The sequence below is a fragment of the Gossypium raimondii genome, chromosome 5, assembly GCF_025698545.1.
Source record: "Gossypium raimondii isolate GPD5lz chromosome 5, ASM2569854v1, whole genome shotgun sequence".
Lineage (NCBI taxonomy): Eukaryota > Viridiplantae > Streptophyta > Magnoliopsida > Malvales > Malvaceae > Gossypium > Gossypium raimondii.
The window spans coordinates 44,064,973-44,084,717 of record NC_068569.1 but is presented as its reverse complement, the minus strand read 5'-3'; the positions used below and the strand labels follow the sequence as shown (position 1 = coordinate 44,084,717).

At 50.6% G+C, this 19,745-nt stretch overlaps 2 non-coding genes and 1 pseudogene across 2 annotated transcripts; all 3 read right to left on the bottom strand.

Moving 5' to 3' along the window:
• LOC128041083 (uncharacterized) overlaps positions 1-5,881 on the bottom strand; it is a 6,165-nt pseudogene extending 284 nt beyond the window's left edge.
• A 3,153-nt stretch (positions 5,882-9,034) lies between these two features.
• Positions 9,035-12,288, bottom strand: LOC128041504 (28S ribosomal RNA). Its single transcript, XR_008196523.1, has one exon. It is a non-coding gene; the product is annotated as a 28S ribosomal RNA (ribosomal RNA).
• Positions 12,289-12,518: 230 nt separating this feature from the next.
• LOC105766164 (5.8S ribosomal RNA) lies at positions 12,519-12,674 on the bottom strand. The gene has a single exon (XR_008196443.1). It is a non-coding gene; the product is annotated as a 5.8S ribosomal RNA (ribosomal RNA).
• Positions 12,675-19,745: the final 7,071 nt, after the last annotated feature.

The following is a 19,745-nucleotide window of genomic DNA, read 5'->3' as shown; positions in this document are numbered from 1 at the left end:
CGACACGGTGAGCGGTGCGATGGCAGCGAGACGTGCCTTTTTCGTTTGATTCCTTGGCGCGATTCGCGCGGGGTTTGTTCGTTTTGCCTCGAAGAGGTTGATCCGATATCTCACCGGACCCGATGGGCAAAGGGGCGGCGAGACGGACCGCTCTAAGACACAGGGGTGGCGAGGCGAGGATGCACCGCACCACCTCGGTGTTGTATACAACAGCGTTCACGGGTCGTTACGCTGGCGTGTTTCAACTATGATCCTTCCGCAGTTCACCTACGGAAACCTTGTTACGACTTCTCATTCCTCTAAATGATAAGGTTGATGGACTTCTCGCGACATCGCGGGCGCGAACCGCCCCGTCATTGCGATCCGAACACTTCACCGGACCATTCAATCGGTAGGAGCGGCGTGGCGGTGTGTACAAAGGCGGGGGCGTAGTCAACGCGGTGATGACTCGCTTACTAGGAATTCCTTGTTGAAGACCAACAATTGCTATGATCTGTCCCCATCACGATGAAATTTCAAAGATTACGGGCCCGTCGGCCAAGGCTATAGACTCGTTGAATATATCGATTATTTGCGCGTCTTGACCCGAACATCTAAGGGCATCACGGACTGTTATTGCCTCAAACTTCCTTGGCCTAAAGGCCATAGTCCCTCTAAGAAGCTAGCCATGGAGGATCACCTCCGTGTAGCTAGTTAGCGGTGAGGTCTCGTTAGATTAACGGAATTAACGGACAAATCGCTCCACCAACTAAAACGGCCATGCACCACCACCCATAGAATCAAGAAAGAACTCTCGGTCTGTCAATCCTTACTATGCGGACTGGTAAGTTTCCCGTGTTGAGTCAAATTAAGCGCAGGCTCCACTCTGGTGGTGCCCTTCCATCAATTCCTTTAAGTTTCACCTTGCGACCATACTCCCCGGAACCCAAAGACTTTGATTTCTCATAAGGTGCGTGAGTCCTCAAAGCAACATCCACCGATCCACAGTCGACATCGTTTATGGTTGAGACTAGAATGGTATCGATCGTCTTGAGCCCCAAATTTCATTCTTGATTAATGAAAACATCCTTGGCAAATGCTTTCGCGATTGTTCATCTTTCATAAATCCAAGAATTTCACCTCGACTATGAATCTGAATGCCCCGATTGTCCTCGTTAATCATTACTCCGATCTAGAAGGCCAACACAATAGGATCGAAATCCTATGATGTTATCCCATGCTAATGTATACAAGCGTGGGCTGCTTTGAGCACTCTAATTTCTTCACGATGCTTATTTGAAGGAACGACCCGGCCAATTAAGGCGAGGCGCATCGCATGGAAGATGGGACGAAGCGGACCGATGCTCACCGTGAGGCGACCGGCCGACCTACCCCTAAGTCCAACTACGAGCTTTTTAACGCAACAACTTAAATATCGCTATTGATTTGGAATTACTGGCATTCTTTGGCACGGACTTGCCCTCAATGGATCCTCGTTAAGGGATTTAGATTGTACTCATTCCAATTACAGGACTCATAGAGCCGGTATTGTTATTTATTGTCACTACCTCCCCGTGTCGAGGATTGGGTAATTTCTTGCGCTTCTTTGCCTTCCTTGGATGTGGTAGCGGTTTCTCAGGCTTCCTCTCCGGAATCGAACCCTAATTCTCCGTCACCTGTCACCACCATAGTAGGCCACTATCCTACCATCGAAAGTTGATAGGGCAAAAATTTGAATGATGCGTCACCGGCACAAAGGCCGTGCGATCCGTCGAGTTATCATGAATCATCAGAGTAACGGGCAAAGCCCGCGTCGACCTTTTATCCAATAAATGCATCCCTTCTAGAAGTTGGGGTTTGTTGCACGTATTAGCTCTAGAATTACTACGGTTATCCGAGTAGCAAATACCATCAAACAAACTATAACTGATTTAATGAGCCATTCGCAGTTTCACAGTCTGAATTTGTTCATACTTATGTCACGGGGCTAGACCTTTCGTCTCGCAAACCGTGCGGCCTTAGGCGATCCGTTTGCTCCAAACTCACCTAAGTCAGCCTTTACGCCCAAAAGTGAGGATTCCTTAAAACTCCTCCAAGGCACCAATTTGTATAGCGGAAGCGATTGTGCCAAAAGAAGCCACAAGAGAACAACAGAAAGCTAAAGAAAGAAAGCACACAAAGTGTTTGAGTAAATGCTCAAGAATTCTATTACTCTTAAGAATTCAAGCTACAATGGATGATCTACAATTGAGGGGGAGGCTCTCTATTTATAGTTGAGCTCCCCCAAAACCGACGGTCAAGATACATGTACATCGACGGACGAGATTCACTATATCCCTTGATTTTAGGGATTTACAAGATTTGCCATATCAAATCTAATCTAAATATGATTCTCTTCTATCTTCTAAGATTAGTTACCAAAATTGCCTAAGTTGCCATGTCTTCATCATTGGGCCAACCAGGCTTCAATCTGATAGGCTTCTTTACTAGCTTTCTGAATCGGGCCAGTTCTTGTGGGCTGAATGTCCCCCACCTAATCGATAGACCTCCAGGGGGCGCTTCTTGTGGCATGGTCACGGGCTTTGCACTTTGGCCCGTGACATTCTGCCTCACCCATTCTCGCAACGCCCTCGTTGCGACTTTCGGATGACACTGGCTTGATTCACCTTTTCTCGTTGCCTTGGCTTCTTCCTGACTTGACTTACGATCGGGTTGTCCCTTCCTTCAGAACTTATGCCTCGGCTTCCGTCGCCTCTTATCTTGAACCGTTGCACTCGTTGGTACATTTTGCTGGCAAGAAGTCTTCACTTTAACTTGCCCCAATTTTGACTTGTTTCTGTTGGAATCCCCTCGATTCTCGTACCTTGGCTTCGTACCACCCACAGTTCCTTGGCCTCCTTGCTCATAAACTTTGAAAGGGCTCCTACGACCTTGCCAAGCCAACAAGTCAGAATTCAAAACACTATCAGAGTGTTTGCAATGTACCTTACTCGCAGCATTTACTCGTCTCAACTGTCCTTGCATCGCTCCTTTTCCCTTGAAGCCCGATGCACAACCCACATTTCCCAAAGGTGTCGGCTCCACAGTCGATCTCGCAGGCTTCATATCGGTCCCTTGCGCCACTAACACTTCCGAAGGGGCTTTCGTAGCATTCCATTTCGACGATTTAATGTTTCTCCCATACGAAACATCTTCGACTAGTTGGATTGACGATAACCCCTTAGTCCCAACTTTCACATCCCGATGCACCGGCACAACACTCTTTGTTGACGGACCGGTGACAATATAGATTTGATCGGCCCATGGTTGCAGAGTTGCCTGAATCCTGACAAGGAAGTTTAAGCCAAGCACAAAATCATAATCATCTAATCGGATTACCTCGAATTCTTCCTTACTCTTCCATTCGCCGATTTGTAGTTCCACATCACGAACTACTCCTACAGTTGGGGCTTTCTCAGAAGTTGCTACCTTGATCTTCTTATTCAATTTTCTAATCTACAAACCAAGCTTCTTCGCAGCCTTTTCCGACATGAACAAGTCCGATGCTCCCGTATCAATAAGAGCACTCCGCTTCTTACCCGCAATGTTGATGTCCACAAACATCAACCCGTTTTCATTCCTCTTCCCAGGAATTAGCACCATCGAATTGACTTTCGATGTGTTTCCCTCGGTAGGCTTCGCCTCCTCCTTCAGCTCATCCTTCTTTGCCGAAATCATCACTTTATTCGGACATTTACGCGCCATGTGTGGTCCTTGACAAAGGAAGCATTTCATCTTCTTCCTATTGTCCCTTGGGTTGTCTAATCCCCGCTTCGCATCTCGTGGTTTCCCATTGCCACTTGTGCTATCAGTACTGTTGCCATCATCGCTATGTCCCTTTTCATCTTTTTCATGGTTTCTCTCACCATTGCCCCTTCCATTGGGCTTAGATGCCTCAAGCTTGTCTCCCGCCGGATCAAGCTCAACAAAGGACTCTGCTTCGGCCATGGCTACAGTAAGTTCGGTGATTCCTTGCCTTCGCAACTCATGCTTTGCCCACGGCTTTAACCCATCCTCGAACAAATAGAAAGTTTCTTTCTCACTCAAGTCAGAGATTTGAAGCATCAACTCGCTAAATGCCCGCACATACTCCCGAACAGTGCCTTGTTGCGTGAGACAACGCAACTTTGCCCGAGCCTCTTTCTCGGCATACTGAGGGTAAAACTACTTTTTCAACTCTCTTTGGAACTACTCCCAAGTTCCAATAGCTGTTCCTCCACGTTTCTCATCCGTGGACCTACGTCGCCACCACAAGAGAGCAACATCAGTAAAGTAAATTGAATCAGTGTTTACCTTAATGGCATCATCCTTGATGCCCATCGCTCGGAAGTATTTCTCCATTTCCCACAAGAAGTTGTCCACAACCCTCGAGGATCGTGCACCCTTAAACTTTTTCGGTTTGAGAACATCCATTGCTTGTTGCTTCGGCCTTGAAGACAACATCCCATTACTCAAAGCGGCTTTGTAGATTGCGAGCTCCCCCTTAAGCTCCTCCATTTCTTTCTGCATGGCTAGCACCATATCCTCGAGAGCTTCATCCCTCTCGCCTTGACTTTCCCATGATGGACTCTACTAAATTATTCATCTTTTCTGCATTGGCACCGAGAGAATCCAACACAAAATCTCTGAGTTACTCCTCCATGGAGTCAAACCCATCCGTGCGTCCCTCGACCAATTCAAGCGTCTCTTTCACGTTCCCTACGGATTCCTCGAGATTGACCACTCGATTTTCCAAAGCTGTCACAATTTCCCTCGAGCGACTAGCTTTTCTGGCCCTCCCACGGGTCTCTATTTGTTCACTCTGACCGACGACTTCTTTCGACATCCCAACGGTGCCTTCGAACCAACTCGAATATCACTTGGTTCAAACTTGGCTCTGATACCACTTGTCACGGGGCTAGACCTTTCGTCTCGTTTACTCCAAACTCGCCTAAGTCAGCCTTTACGCCCAAAAGTGAGGATTCCTTAGAACTCCTCCAAGGCACCAATTTGTATAGCGGAAGCGATTGTGTCAAAAGAAGCCACAAGAGAACAACATAAAGCTAAAGAAAGAAAGCACACAAAGTGTTTGAGTAAATGCCCAAGAATTCTATTACTCTTAAGAATTTAAGCTACAATGGATGATCTACAATTGAGGAGGAGGCTCTCTATTTATAGTTGAGCTCCCCCAAAACCGACAGTTAAGATACATGTACATCGACGGACGAGATTCACTATATCCCTTGATTTTAGAGATTTACAAGATTTGCCATATCAAATCTAATCTAATCTTACAAGATATGATTCTCTTCTATCTTCTAAGATTAGTTACCGAGATTGCCTAAGTTTCCATGTCTTCATCATTGGGCCAACCAGGCATCAATCTGATAGGCTTCTTTAGTAGCTTTCTGAATCGAGCCAGTTCTTGTGGGCTAAATGTCCCCCACCTAATCCATAGACCTCTATGGGGCGCTTCTTGTGGCATTGTCACGGGCTTTGCACTTTGGCCCCTGACACTTACACATGCATGGCTTAATCTTTGAGACAAGCATATGACTACTGGCAGGATCAACCAGGTAGCATTCCTCCGCGACGTCGGTGCTGCATGGCCCTCAACATGCCGCGTGAGCAACGAAGAGGTCATAACAGAGCGCAAGCATCGTCCATGTCAAGAGACAAAATGCATAGGCATCAAGAGAGAAGGGCCTGAACCCTACTCTCACAAATATTTTTCGCACCCGAAAGCCCGATCGAGCACCAGTGCACCGATGAGGCCACGCCGATTTAAGGGGGTGCACTCGGGACACAAGGCACGATTGAGGTCCACTATGCACCCCGAAAGGCATGAGATAGAGAAGGGACGGCAACACATCCATAATTCCATCTGGCTTAGGTACGCAACACAAGATCCCGATCCCACCCCCTGAGTTCAATTACAACAAGGAGAGTTAATGAAGAGGAGTGTGGCTCGACAGTTCGATGCGAGTAGCACGGAGCCTGCCAATACACACAACCAAAACACCACTCATATGCCCATTGCGTACTAGTAGTAGCGCCCACGTACACCGCCCGACAGCCCGCCCAACCAATCGAATGGTAGGGGAGCGGAAGGAACAACGAACGAGGGTGCACCACAACCGCTTGGCACGAGAAGTACGAGGAGCAAAGTCCCACTGGGACTTGGTCGAGACAAAACCGAGCCTACAATCTCAACTTACACCCCCCAGTGAGCCGTTGCAATCAAAGGGACTTGGTACTGGGGTCACGGGCAGCTTCGAATGCGGGCAATGGCTTGGCAAGGCCAAGATGCCGTGTTGTCGCCGACTTGGGATGCACAAGGCGTCCCTAAACGTGACGGGGACGAATGGGCAAGCCAAGCTCGAGCCCATAGCAATGCATAAGCCACCCCAAGAGATCTTTGCCCGATACAGGGAACTTGGTCCTAGAGTCGTTGGCTACATTTCTATGGGCACGGGCTTGACCGGCCGGAATATCTTCACCCCGGCCACTACCGCCAGCGACCAACCCACCACCGTTGGTGAGTCATGCGGGGCGACCCGACCCCCATGGGGGGGCTAAACGCACCCCACCTCGGATCGGAGGGGGGGCACGTCGGGGGGCAACAGATCTCTACCCCTTAAAGAGCTAAAAAAACTTCGTCAATCTGCTACCAGGAAACATTCGTATGTCTGAAACGGGGACACTTTCCTTTAGCCTGCACATCCTAGGCACCAAGGTGCCCATGGTGCTCGAGGCTCCCACACATCCAAGCACCAAGGTTGCCGATGGTGTCCGAGGCTCCCACACATCCGAGCCCCCAAGGTGCCGATGCTGGTCGAGGCTCCCGCACATCCTAGCTACAAAGGTGCCGATGCTGGTCGAGGCTCCCAGACATCCCAAAGACCAAGGTGCCGATCTCGCCGAGGCTCCCTTGACATCCGAGCCACCAATGTGCTGATGGTGCACGAGGCTCCCCCACATCCAAGCACCAAGGTGCCGATGCTGCTCGAGGCTTCCGCACATCCCAGCACCATGGTGCCGGTTCTGCTCGAGGCTCCCGCACATCCAAGCACCAAGGTGTCGATGGTGCTCCAGGCTCCCGCACATCCGAGCCACCAAGGTGCTGATGCTGCTCGAGGCTCCCACACATCTAAGCACCAAGGTGCCGATGGTCCTCGGGGCTCCTGCACATCCGTGCCACCAAGGTGCCGATGCTGCTCGAGGCTCTCGCACATCCAAGCACCAAGATGCCGATGCTGCTCAAGTCTCCCGCACATCCAAGACACCGAGGTGCCGATACGGCTCGGGGCTCCCGCACATCCCAGCACCAAGGTGCCGATGCGGTTCGAGGCTCCCGCACATCCGAACCACCAAGGTGCTGATGCTGCTCGAGGCTCCCGCACATCTGAGCCACCAAGGTACCGGTTCTGCTCGAGACTCCCATACATCCAAGCACGAAGGTGCCGATGCTGCTCGAGTCTCCCGCATATGCGAGCCACCAAGGTGACGATGGTGGTCGAGGCTCCCGGACATCCAAGCACCAAGGTGCCGAAGGTGCTCGAGGCTCCCGCACATCCGAGCCACCAAGGTACCGATACTGCCATGTACTCCGGCATGACCAAGGGCCCAAGGTGCTGGAGGCTCTTGTTCTGAAAGGGAAGGGACCGGGACAACTCGCTGCATCGTTTTCTATATACCGGGATGGATCGCCGGAGCACCGCCGGGAAGGATCGCCGGAGCACTACCGGGAACCTAACCGGCGGTGGGGGGCCCCGACGTCTGGGCATGAGATGGGCGTGGGCAGTGCCCTGGACAACCCCTGCTCGCTCAATATCACTTCCCCCCTAAAGAGCTAAAAGAACTTTGTCAATGCGTTACCAGGTGACATTCATGTGTCTGAAACGGGGACACTTTTTTTAGCCCGACGCTCCCGCACCAACAGGGGCCCAACTTCAGCTTTGGTGCTCGAGGCTTCCGCACATCCTAGCACCAAGGTGTCGATGGTGGTCGAGGCTCCCGCACATCCGAGCAGCAAGGTTGCCGATGGTGGCTGAGGCTCCCGTACATCCGAGCACCAAGGTGCCGATGCTACTCGAGGCTCCCACATATCCGAGCCACCAAGGTGCTTGAGGCTCTTGTTGCAAAAGGGGAGTGACCGGGATGACTCCTTCATTGTTGTGTATCCGAAATCTACCCTTGGATTGGGGAGGGACCGGGACGGTTCATTCATATTATTGGGTACTGAACATGTAACGATATTCAAATTCTAGCTTTGGTATTGGGGAGGGACTCGGTTCATCCTTTTCGTATATCCTGGGATGCCTTACTGGGATAGATCACCGGAGCACCGCCGGGAACCTAACCGGGGGGCACCGACGTCCGAGCATGCGATGGGCGTGGGCAATGCCCTGGATAACCCCTGCTCGCTCAATATCACTTCCCCCTAAAGCGTTAAAAAAACTTTGTCAATGCGTTACCAGGCGACATACATGTGTCTGAAACAGGGTCATTTTTTCTAGGTTCCATATGTCTTCAACAGAGACACTTTTTTTAGCCCAACGCTCGAGGCTCCGGCACATCCGACCTCCTAGGTGTCAATGCTACTCGGGGCTCCGGCGCATCCGTGCCACCAAGGTGTCGTTGCTGCGCGAGGCTCCCGCGCATCCGAGCCACCAAGGTGCCGGCTGTGGGGAGCTCCCCAACATGTCTGAAATGGGGACAGTTTTTTTTGGGCCAATTCCACTTAGCGACTTAGTGTTTTTAACTGAAAATTTTGTTGTTGGCCCAAAACAAATACAAGAAGCCGAATGTTGGGTCCATGAAATATGGCATGATGGCACGGTAAAAAATTGAACAAGTCACCAACAGTGGGGAGTTCGTACCCGCACCAGCAAGGCCCCCGTTGTGCCATGTTCCCAGAAGGGGACTGCACGGCTAGGTGTTTAACTAACTCCTTACACCAAGTCCCCCACCTGGGGACCCCAGGGTCGGGTCGTGCAAGAGAACGAGGGGGGATCGAATCGGCGATAGGGGAGGGACGAATCGAAGCGACAAAGGGCTGAATCTCAGTGGATCGTGGCAACAAAGCCACTCTGCCACTTACAATACCCCGTCGCATATTTAAGTCGTCTGCAAAGGATTCTACCCGCTTCGGTGGGAATTACGCTCTGTGGAGGCGCCGACTTGTCCGCAATGGTGCGCACATACACGACCGCGTGCCCTCGGGGCCAGAGGCCCTCATCGGGTCAATGTCAGGCGATGGGCGCAGACGTCACTTCTAGCCCGGATTCTAACTTAGAGGCGTTCGGTCATAATCCAATAAGACGGTAGCCGTGCCATCGGCTTTTCAACCAAGCACGATGGCCAATTGTGTGAATCAATGGTTCCTCTCGTACTAGGTTGAATTACTATTGCGACGTGACCATCAGTAAGATAAAACTAACCTGTCTCACGACGGTCTAAACCCAGCTCACATTCCCTATTGGTGGGTGAATAATCTAACACTTGGTGAATTTCGCTTCACAATGATAGGAAGAAGCCGACATCGAAGGATCAAAAAGCAACGTCGCTATGAATGCTTGGTCGCCACAAGCCGCTTATCCTCGTGGTAACTTTTCCGACACCTCTAGCTTTAAATTTCAAGGCCTAAAGGATCGATAGGCCATGCTTTCACGGTTCAGATTCAGATCTGGAAATCGAGAATCAAACGAGCTTTTACCCTTTTGTTCCATACGAGATTTTGCTCGTTGAGCTCATCTTAGGACACTGTGTTATCTTTTAACGGATGTGTCGCCTTACCAAACTCCCCACCGACAATGTCTTCCGCCGGATCGGAAGGTCGAAGCCGACCTTGGGTCCAAAAAGAGGGCCGTGCCCATCTCAGATTCACTGAGAATAAGTAAAATAACGATAAAAGTAGTGGTATTTAAATTTACCAAAGCTCCCACTTATCCTACACCTCTCAAGTCATTTCACAAAGTCGGACTAGAGTCAAGCTCAACAGGTCTTCTTTCCTCATTGATTTCGCCAAGTCCGCTCCCTTGGGCGTGGTTTATTTGGATAGTAGATAGGACGGTGGGAATCTCGTTAATCCATTCATGCGCGTCACTAATTAGGTGACGAGGTATTTGGCTACCTTAAGAGAGTCATAGTTACTCCGCCGTTTACCGCGCTTGGTTGAATTTCTTCACTTTGACATTGAGCTTTGGCGTAAATCACATTACGTGAGCATCCGCAGGACCATCGCAATGCTTTGTTTTAATTAAATGATGGATTCCCTTATACGTACCGGTTCGAAGTCATTCGTTCGTCGCCCGGAAGGCCCCCTGAAGGAGCCGTTCTCACCAGTACTTCGGCCGAAGACGCGGCAACCTGCTCTCGCCTCGAGAACAGCTCGAGCAAGGCTGCCGGCAATGACGGGTTGGGGATCGGGACCCCGTGCTCCCGACCCTCGAGCCAATCCTTTTCCCGAGGTTACGGATCCATTTTGCCGACTTCCCTTGCCTACATTGTTCCATTGAGCAGGTCTGTTCACCTTGGAGACTGATGCGGTTATGAGTACGTTGGCGCAGACGGCTCTCGGTCCTCTATATTTTCAAGGGCCACCGGGCGCACAGACACCACATGACGTGCGGTCCTCTTCGGTGAGTCGTTTCGGTGGGGAGGAAGTTAAGCGTAAAAGATAACTCTTCCCGAGGCCCCGCCGATGTCTCTGACTCCCTAACGTTGCCGTCAGCCGATGGTTCCTGGTTTAGGAATTTTAACCCGATTCCTTTCGAAGCTCGTTGGGCGTGCTATCGGACGGGCCCCCGCCTCTTAGGATCGACTAACCCATGTGTAAGTTCCGTTCACATGGAACCTTTCCCTCTTGACCTTCAAAGTTCTCATTTGAATATTTGCTACTACCACCAAGATCTGACCGACGGCCGGGTTTCGGCGACCGACGCGTTCTCCTACTCATCGGGCTCGGCCTTTGCCCGACGACCGGGTATAGGTCGCGTGCTTAAGCGCCATCTATTTTTGGGGCTAGTTGATTCGGCAGTGAGTTGTTACACACCTTAGCGGATTTCGACTTCCATGACCACCGTCTGCTTGTGTTAATCGACCAACACCCTTTGTGGGTTCTAGGTTAGCTGCTATTGGGCACAGTATCCGCTTTCGGTTCATCTCGCATTGCCGCTTTGCTTACCAAAATGGCCCACTTGAGCTCTCGATCCTGTGGCGGCGGCTCACGCGCAGCCTTGCTTGCGTCCGACCTATTTAAAGTTTGAGAATAGGTCGAGGCGCCAGCCCCAATGCCTCTAATCATTGGCTTTACCCGATAGAACTTCGCTAAGGGCTCCAGCTATCCCGAGGGAAACTTCGGAGGAACCAGCTACTAGGCGGTTCGATTAGTCTTTCGTCCCTATACCCAAGTCGATGAGCGATTTGCACGTCAAGTATCACTGCGAGCCTCCACCGAGTTTCTCTCGCTTCGCCCTTCCAGCATAGTTCACCATCTTTGGGTCCCGTGGCATGCTCTCACCGAACCCTTCTCGAAGATCAAGGTCGGTCGGCGGTGCACCCGCTGGGATCCCGCCAATCAGTTTCCTTGCGCCTTACGGGTTTTCGAGCCCATTGACTCGCACACATCGAGACTCCTTGGTCGTGTTTCAAGACGGGCCGAATGGGAGCCCGCAGCCGACGCCTGAGCATGCAGTGCCAAGCACGCCGAGACGGTGCGTCCGAGTCCCACGATCGTGGTGACGACCTCTCCACGGGCGATCGAATGCCCGGCTTGGGCGCCGCCACGACCCGCGTCGGTCCACGCCCGAGCCGATTCATGGATCGGCTCGCCATTTCACATCCGACCGAGGCGCATTGTTGGCCCCATCCGCTTCCCTCCCGACAATTTCAAGCACTCTTTGACTCTCTTTTCAAAGTCCTTTTCATCTTTCCCTCGCGGTATTTGTTCGCTATCGGTCTCGCCTCAGATTTAGCCTTGGCCGAATTTACCGCCCGATTAGGGCTGCATTCCCAAACAACCCGACTAGTAGACAGTGCATCTTGGTGCGACAGGTTCCGGGCCTAACGGGGCTCTCACCCTCTCCGGCGTCCCTTTCCAGGGGAATTAGGCCCGGTCCGCCGCTGAGGACGCTTCTCTAGACTACAATTCGGACGCCGATGGTGACTGATTCTCAAGCTGGGCTTTTCACGGTTCGCTCGCCGTTATTAGCGGATTCTGGTAAGTTTCTTTTCCTCCGCTTATTGATATGCTTAAACTCGGTGGGTAATCCGCACGACACGGGGTCGCGATGTAGCACCGTCCTTGCGATGCCGAAAGGGTTCAAGGGTCTCGATCGATTTAACGCGCACGACTCGAACGAGGTTGCTTATAGTATTACCACCGATCGCTGCGACGATGATGTCGCCGAGGACTCAAATTTAGGCCAACCGCCTACCGTGGCGTATGGAGGCCAATTTTCGCATCGCGGTCCAACCGAGGCTCGAGGGCTCATGGTTGGATGGGGGGCGATGATGCGTGACACCCAGGCAGACGTGCCCTCGGCCTAATGGCTTGGGGCGCAACTTGTGTTCAAAGACTCGATGGTTCACGGGATTCTGCAATTCACACCAAGTATCGCATTTCGCTACGTTCTTCAACGATGCGAGAGCCGAGATATTCGTTGTCGAGAGTCGTTCTGTATATTTTGCGACAAGAGAACAACATCACCGAAGAACCGACACTGCGAACGGTGCAGTGACAGAAGACGTGCCCCTTTTTTCGTTTCGATTCCTTGGCGCGACTCGCGCTGGGGGTTTGTTTGTTTTGCCTCGAAGAGGTTGATCCCGACATCTCACCAGACCCGATGGGCAAAGAGACGACGAGACCGACCGCTCCGAGAGACGGGGGTGCCGAGAGGTGAGGATGCACCCGCACCACCTCCGGTGTTGTTTGCAACGCGTTCACGGGTCGTTTTGCTAGGCAGGTTTCGACAATGATCCTTCCGCAGGTTCACCTACGAAAACCTTGTTACGACTTCTCCTTCCTCTAAATGATAAGGTTCAGTGGACTTCTCGCGATGTCGTGGGCAGCGAACCGCCCACGTCGCCGTGATCCAAACACTTCACCGGACCATTCAATCGGTAAGAGCGACGGGCGGTGTGTACAAAGGGCAGGGACGCAGTCAACATGAGCTGATGACTCGCGCTTACTAGGAATTCCTCGTTGAAGACCAACAATTGTAATGATCTATCCCCATCACGATGAAATTTCAAAGAGTACCCGTGCCTGTCGGCCAAGGCTATAGACTCATTGAATACATCAGCAGAAGCCAGCGTATGCCTGTAACATCTAAGGGCATCACAGACTGTTATTGCCTCAAACTTCCTTAGCCTAAAAGGCCATAGTCCCTCTAAGAAGCTAGCCACGGAGGATCACCTCCATGTAGCTAGTTAGAAGGCCGAGGTCTCGCTCATAATGTAATTAACTGCACAAATCACTCCACCAACTAAGAACGGCCATGCACCACCACCCATAGAATCAAGAAAGAGCTCTCGGTCCACAATCCTTACTATGTCCGGACTCGTAAGTTTCCCTGTTGAGCCAAATTAAGCCGCAGCTCCACTCCTGGTGGTGCCCTTCCACAATTCCTAAAAGCAACATCCACCGAACCCAAAGACTTTGATTTCTCATAAGGTGCCATGAGTCCTAAAAGCAACATCCACCGATCCTCGGTGGCATCGCTTATGGTTGAAACTAGGACAGGTGTCGATCATCTTCGAGCCCCAACTTTCGCTCTTGATTATTGAAAACATCCTTGGCAAATGCTTTCGCAGCTTGTTCGCTCTTCATAAATCCAAGAATTTCACCTATAACTATGAAATATGAATGCCCCGACCGTCCCTCGTTAATCATTACTCCGATCCGAAGGCCAACACAATAGGATCGAAATCCTATGATGTTATCCCATGCTAATGTATACAAGCGTAGGCCGCTTTGAGCACTCTAATTTCTTCAAAGTAACAAGGTGTGAGGAACGACCCGCCAATTAAGGCGTGGAGCGATCGTCGGTAGTAAAGACAGTAGACCGGTACTCACCGTGAAGCGGACCGACCGACCCACCCCTAAGTCCAACTACGAGCTTTTAACTGCAACAACTTAAATATACGCTATTGAGCTGGAATTACTGCTACTGGCTTGGCACCAGACTTGCCCTCCAATGGATCCTCGTTAGGGATTTAGATTGTACTCATTCCAATTACTGCACTCATAGAGCCCTGTATTGTTATTTATTGTCACTACCTCCCGTGTCGATTGGGTAATTTGCGCCGCTGCCTTCATTGGATGTGGTAGCCGCTTCGAGGCTCCCTCCTAATCGAACCCTAACTCTCCGTCACCCGTCACCACCATAGTAAGCCACTATCCTACCATCGAAAGTTGATAGGCGTAATTTGAATGATGCATCACCGCACAAAGGCCGTGCGATCCGTCGAGTTATCATGAATCATCGAGCAACGGGCAAAGCTGCGTACGACCTTTTATCTAATAAATGCATCCCTTCCAGAAGTCGGGTTTGTTGCACGATTAGCTCTAGAATTACTACGCTTATCCGAGTAGCAAATACCATCAAACAAACTATAATTGATTTAATAAGCCATTCGCAGCTTCACGGTCTCAATTTGTTCATACTTACACATGCATGGCTTAATCTTTGAGACAAGCATATGACTCATCGGCGGGATCAACCAAGTAGCATTCTTCCCTGACGTCGGTACAGATAGCCCTCAACATGCCGCGTGAGCAATGAAGAGGTCGAAATGAGCACAAGCATCGTCCGTGTCAAGAGACAAAATGCATAGGCATCGAGAGAGAAGGGCCTGAACCCTACTCTCACAAATATTTTCTGCATCCGAAAGCCCGATCGAGCACCAGTGTACCGACGAGGCCACGCCAATTTAAGGGGGCGCACTCAGGACACAAGGCACGATTGAAGTCCACCACGCACCCCGAAAGGCACGAGATGGAGAAGGGATGGCAACACATCCATAATTCCATCTGGCTTAGGTACGCAACACAAGATCCCGATCCCACCCCCTGAGTTCAATTACAACAAGGGGAGTTAATGAAGAGGAGTGTGGCTCGACAGTTCGATGTAAGTAGCACGGAGCCTGCCAATACACACAACCAAAACACCACTCATATGCCCATTGCGTACTAGTAGTAGCGCCCACGCACACTGCCCAACAGCCCACCCAACCAATCGAATGGTGGGGGAGCGGAAGGAACAACGAACGAGGGCGTACCACAACCGCTTGGCTCGAGAACTACGAGGAGCAAAGTTCCACTGGGACTTGGTCGAGCCAAGACCGAGCCTATAATCTCAACATACACCCCCCAGTGAGCCGTTGCCGTCAAAGGGACTTGGTACTGGGGTCACGGGCAGCTTCGAATGCGGGCAAGGGCTTGGCAAGGCCAAGATGCCGTGTGGTCGCCGACTTGGGATGCTCAAGGCGTCCCTAAACGTGACGGGGCCGAATGGGCAAGCCAAGCTCGAGCCCATAGCAATGCATAAGCCACCCCAAGAGATCTTTGCCCGATATAGGGAACTTGGTCCTGGAGTCGTTGGCTACATTTCTATGGGCACGGGCTTGACCGGCCGGAAAATTTTCACCCCGGCCACTACCGCCGGCGACCAACCCACCACCGTTGGTGAGTCATGCGGGACGACTCGACCCCCATGGGGGGCCTAGACGCACCCCACCTCGGCTCGGAGGGGGGGCACGTCGGGGCGCAGCGGATCTCTACCCCTTAAAGAGCTAAAAAAACTTCGTCAATCTGCTACCAGGAAACATTCATATGTCTGAAACGGGGACACTTTCCTTTAGCCCGTACATCCTAGGCACCAAGGTGCCGATGGTGCTCGAGGTTCCCGCACATCCAAGCATCAAGGTTGCCGATGGTGTCCGAGGCTCCCGCACATCCGAGCCCCCAAGGTGCCGATGCTGGTCGAGGCTCCCGCACATCCGAGCCACCAAGGTGCCGATGCTGGTCGAGGCTCCCGCACATCCCAACACCAAGGTGCCGATGCTGCTCGAGGCTCCCTCACATCCGAGCCACCAATGTACCGATGGTGCACGAGGCTCCCCCACATCCAAGCACCAAGGTACCGATGCTGATAGAGGCTCCCGCACATCCGAGGCACCAAGGTGCCGGTGCTGCTCGAGGCTCCCGCACATCCCAGCACCAAGGTACCGGTTCTGCTCGAGGCTCCCGTACATCCAAGCACCAAGGTGCCGATGGTGCTCCAGGCTCCCGCACATCCGAGCCACCAGGGTGCCGATGGTGCTCGAGGCTGCCACACATCCAAGCACCAAGGTGCCGACGGTGCTCGAGGCTCCCGCACATCCGAGCCACCAAGGTGCCGATGCGGCTCGAGGCTCCCGCACATCCCAGCAGCAAGGTGCCGATGCTCCTCGGGGCTCCCGCAGATCCGAGCCACCAAGGTGCCGATGCTGCTCGAGGCTCCCACACATCCAAGCACCAAGATGCCGATGCTGCTCGAGGCTCCCGCACATCCGAGCCACCAAGGTGTCGGTTCTGCTCAAGACTCCCGTACATCCAAGCACCAAGGTGCCGATGCTGCTCGAGTCTCCCGCATATCCGAGCCACCAAGGTGACGATGGTGGTCGAGGCTCCCGTACATCCAAGCACCAAGGTGCCGATGGTGCTCGAGGCTCCCGCACATCCGGGCCACCAAGGTGCCGATGCTGCCATGTGCTCCGACATGACCAAGGGCCCAAGGTGTTGGAGGCTCTTGTTCTGAAAGAGGAGGAACCGGGACAACTCGCTGCATCATTTTCTATATGCCAGGATGGATCGCCGGAGCGCCGTCGGGAACCTAACCGGTGGTGGGGGGCCCCGACGTCCGAGCATGAGATGGGCGTGGGCAGTGCCCTGGACAACCCCTGCTCGCTCAATATCACTTCCCCCTAAAGAGCTAAAAAAACTTGGTCAATGCGCTACCAGGCGACATTCTTTTTTTTTGAAACAAAAACGACCACAAGGGTCGACAAAATTTATTACGAAACATCACGAATTACAGCAGTGTGGAGTTCCGGAGGATAATCCATATCGAACAAATATTTTTTTCCCTCGCTACACAATTTTTTACAAAGTAAATGAGCTACAGTATACATGACCGTTCGTCCAAATTAAATTAGCCGATTTAAAAAAAGCTCAAGGTCATTGACATTCCTTTATCCGCTCGCTTATCGCTGTGACGTCATGGGTCGACTTATTGAATTTATTGACCAGCCCCACGTGATCTGCTTCAAGAGAACATGTTCTTTAAAATTCAAATTACGCCAAGTTGATGCTTTCTTCAAAAGCCATGCACTCAAACCTCTTCCACCGACACCCTACCCTCTTTAAAACCCCCGCCACCTCCCAAGACAAATCCTCTTCATCCCTTATGATCGCTCCAAAACCGATTTTGTCTTCGCCTAATGTAGCATCGAAATTTATTTTATTGAAGCCTATTGGAGGTTTTTTCCACTTTTTCTCCGTTATGCTCGTGATAAAGAATGGCTCGCTCATTATATTACATATTGAAACTCCTTGGTCAAGTTGCCGCTCTTTCCCATATTTGCTTGGCCTCATCTTCTTTACCCCTGAAAATAAAATTATTCCTGTTATTCCAGTTAGCTCCAAAGGGTTGTCAACAAGTCGGCCATCGCTCTCTTGTCAAGGACCCGCATTAAGTCTTCCAACCAATCACAAGAAGTGATCATAATTCTTCAAATAAAGCTCCTGGACCACCCTCCGATCGATGTAACTCGCTCTCGAGGTTGGGCGGTCTTCTAAAGCATGCAACACGGTTTCGATCTTTGCTCCGCATCGAGGACACCCCTTTTCAAAACCCCGCCTAATAGAGGCGATCTTAGAATTAGTGGGAGTATTTCATGCCCCACCTCCACGCGAAAACCCGGATCTTCTAGAAAGTATCTAGCTTCCATAACGCTTCCAAAGGAACTGTGAGGTCCAGATCCCATATCTTTCAAAGAATGGCCATGAATATACAGATTTTGAGGTATAACACCCGTGAGGGTTATGATACCATATCATTCTATCTTCCCGGCCTTCCTTCCAATGGGAATATTGCAAATTTTGTCCCCCAGCCTTGTCCATATACTTGCCTGACTTTATTAACCTCCCAACACCTCTGATCCATGTGCCAAAGGTCTTTCACACTCTTCTCATCTCTTTTAAGAGTGTTTCTTGAAATAACGTCCTCGTTGAGCCCTTCCATTCCCTAATTATCATTCCAAATATTTATCCTCTCGCCATTTCCAACCCGCCATCCAAAGCCATCTTTGAGCGCTTCGCATTGTCGTAATACTTGTCCAACTGAATGACGCTTTGTCCACCTTTTTGCATTAAAGATGTTGCTTAGTCGGAAAGTATTTTGAAGACAAAACCTTGAAGCAGATAGTATCAAGATTGTTTATTAGTCTCCACACTTGACGCCTAAGAGAGCCAAAGTTGAAGAGTCGCACGCTTCTAATTCCAAGATTCCCATAGCCTTCGGCTTACAGCGTTTTCCATAGGATCATTGTCCGTAATCTCCTCTATCTTTTTCCCGCCCACCATGTTCTGCTGAACTTAGCTTTGAATATCCTCGATGATGCTTTTGGGAGCCAAGAAAATTGACAGAGCGCACGAGGAATGGATTGAGAACCGCTTTAATGAAAACTTCTTTTCCCCTGCATTTATAGCAATCTCTTTGTCCAACCGTTAATCCTGCAAGATGTTCTATTAGTAATCTCTTGAAAGCAACAGCTTTTTTTCTTACCAATCGGGATAGGGAGGCCTAGATAGTTGTTTAAGCTTTCCACCACCGACATGCCTAGGATACCACCAAGGACATTCTCTCGGTCACGTGAGGTGTTAGGCTGAATAGGACCATTGACTTATCAAAATTAATCTCTTGTCCGAAATATTAGAAAATTATTAAGCATGTTAACAAGGCTCTCCACATCGCTTCTTCTTGATCCTCACAAACAACATTGCATCGTCAAGAAAAATAAGTGATTTATTCTGGGGCCGCCTGTTGGCCCTTATGCCTCTTAAAGTGTTGTTCTCCGAGCATGGGTAAGCATTCTCGATGAGCTTCCATGCAAAATAAGAACAAATAAGGAGAGAGGGGTCCCTTGTTTGAGCCCTCTTCAGGATGAAAGTTTTCGATAAGATATTGTTGCATTTAACCGATATTTAACCGAGCTTAACGATTCCATTATTTTGGCAATCCACTTCCCATCGAATCCCATTTTCTTCATAATTATTTCCAAGAAGTTCTACTCTACCTGGTCATAAGCTTTGCTCATGTCGAGCTTGACCACGAGCCCTTTATTAGGACCATTTTTAGAGCTTTTAAGGTAATGGAGAAGTTCATGCTAATTAAGATATTGTCGTATCATCCTCCCCAAGACAAATGCGCTTTGATTATGGCTAATGCAGACTTGGTAGGATGACTTTTAACCGATTTGCATACACCTTAGAGATGATCTTGTAGACAAACCGCACAAACTAATAGGTCGAAGTTAGTAAGCTCACAAGGATCTCTAGTTTTAGGAATTAAAATGATCATAGTATCGTTGAGGCAAGAGATATCCTTTTCCCGCTTAAAATATCCAAGCAAGATCTAATAGTGTCCTTTCCCACTATCTCCCAATGGTGTTTGAAGAAATTGCCCGATAGACCATCGATG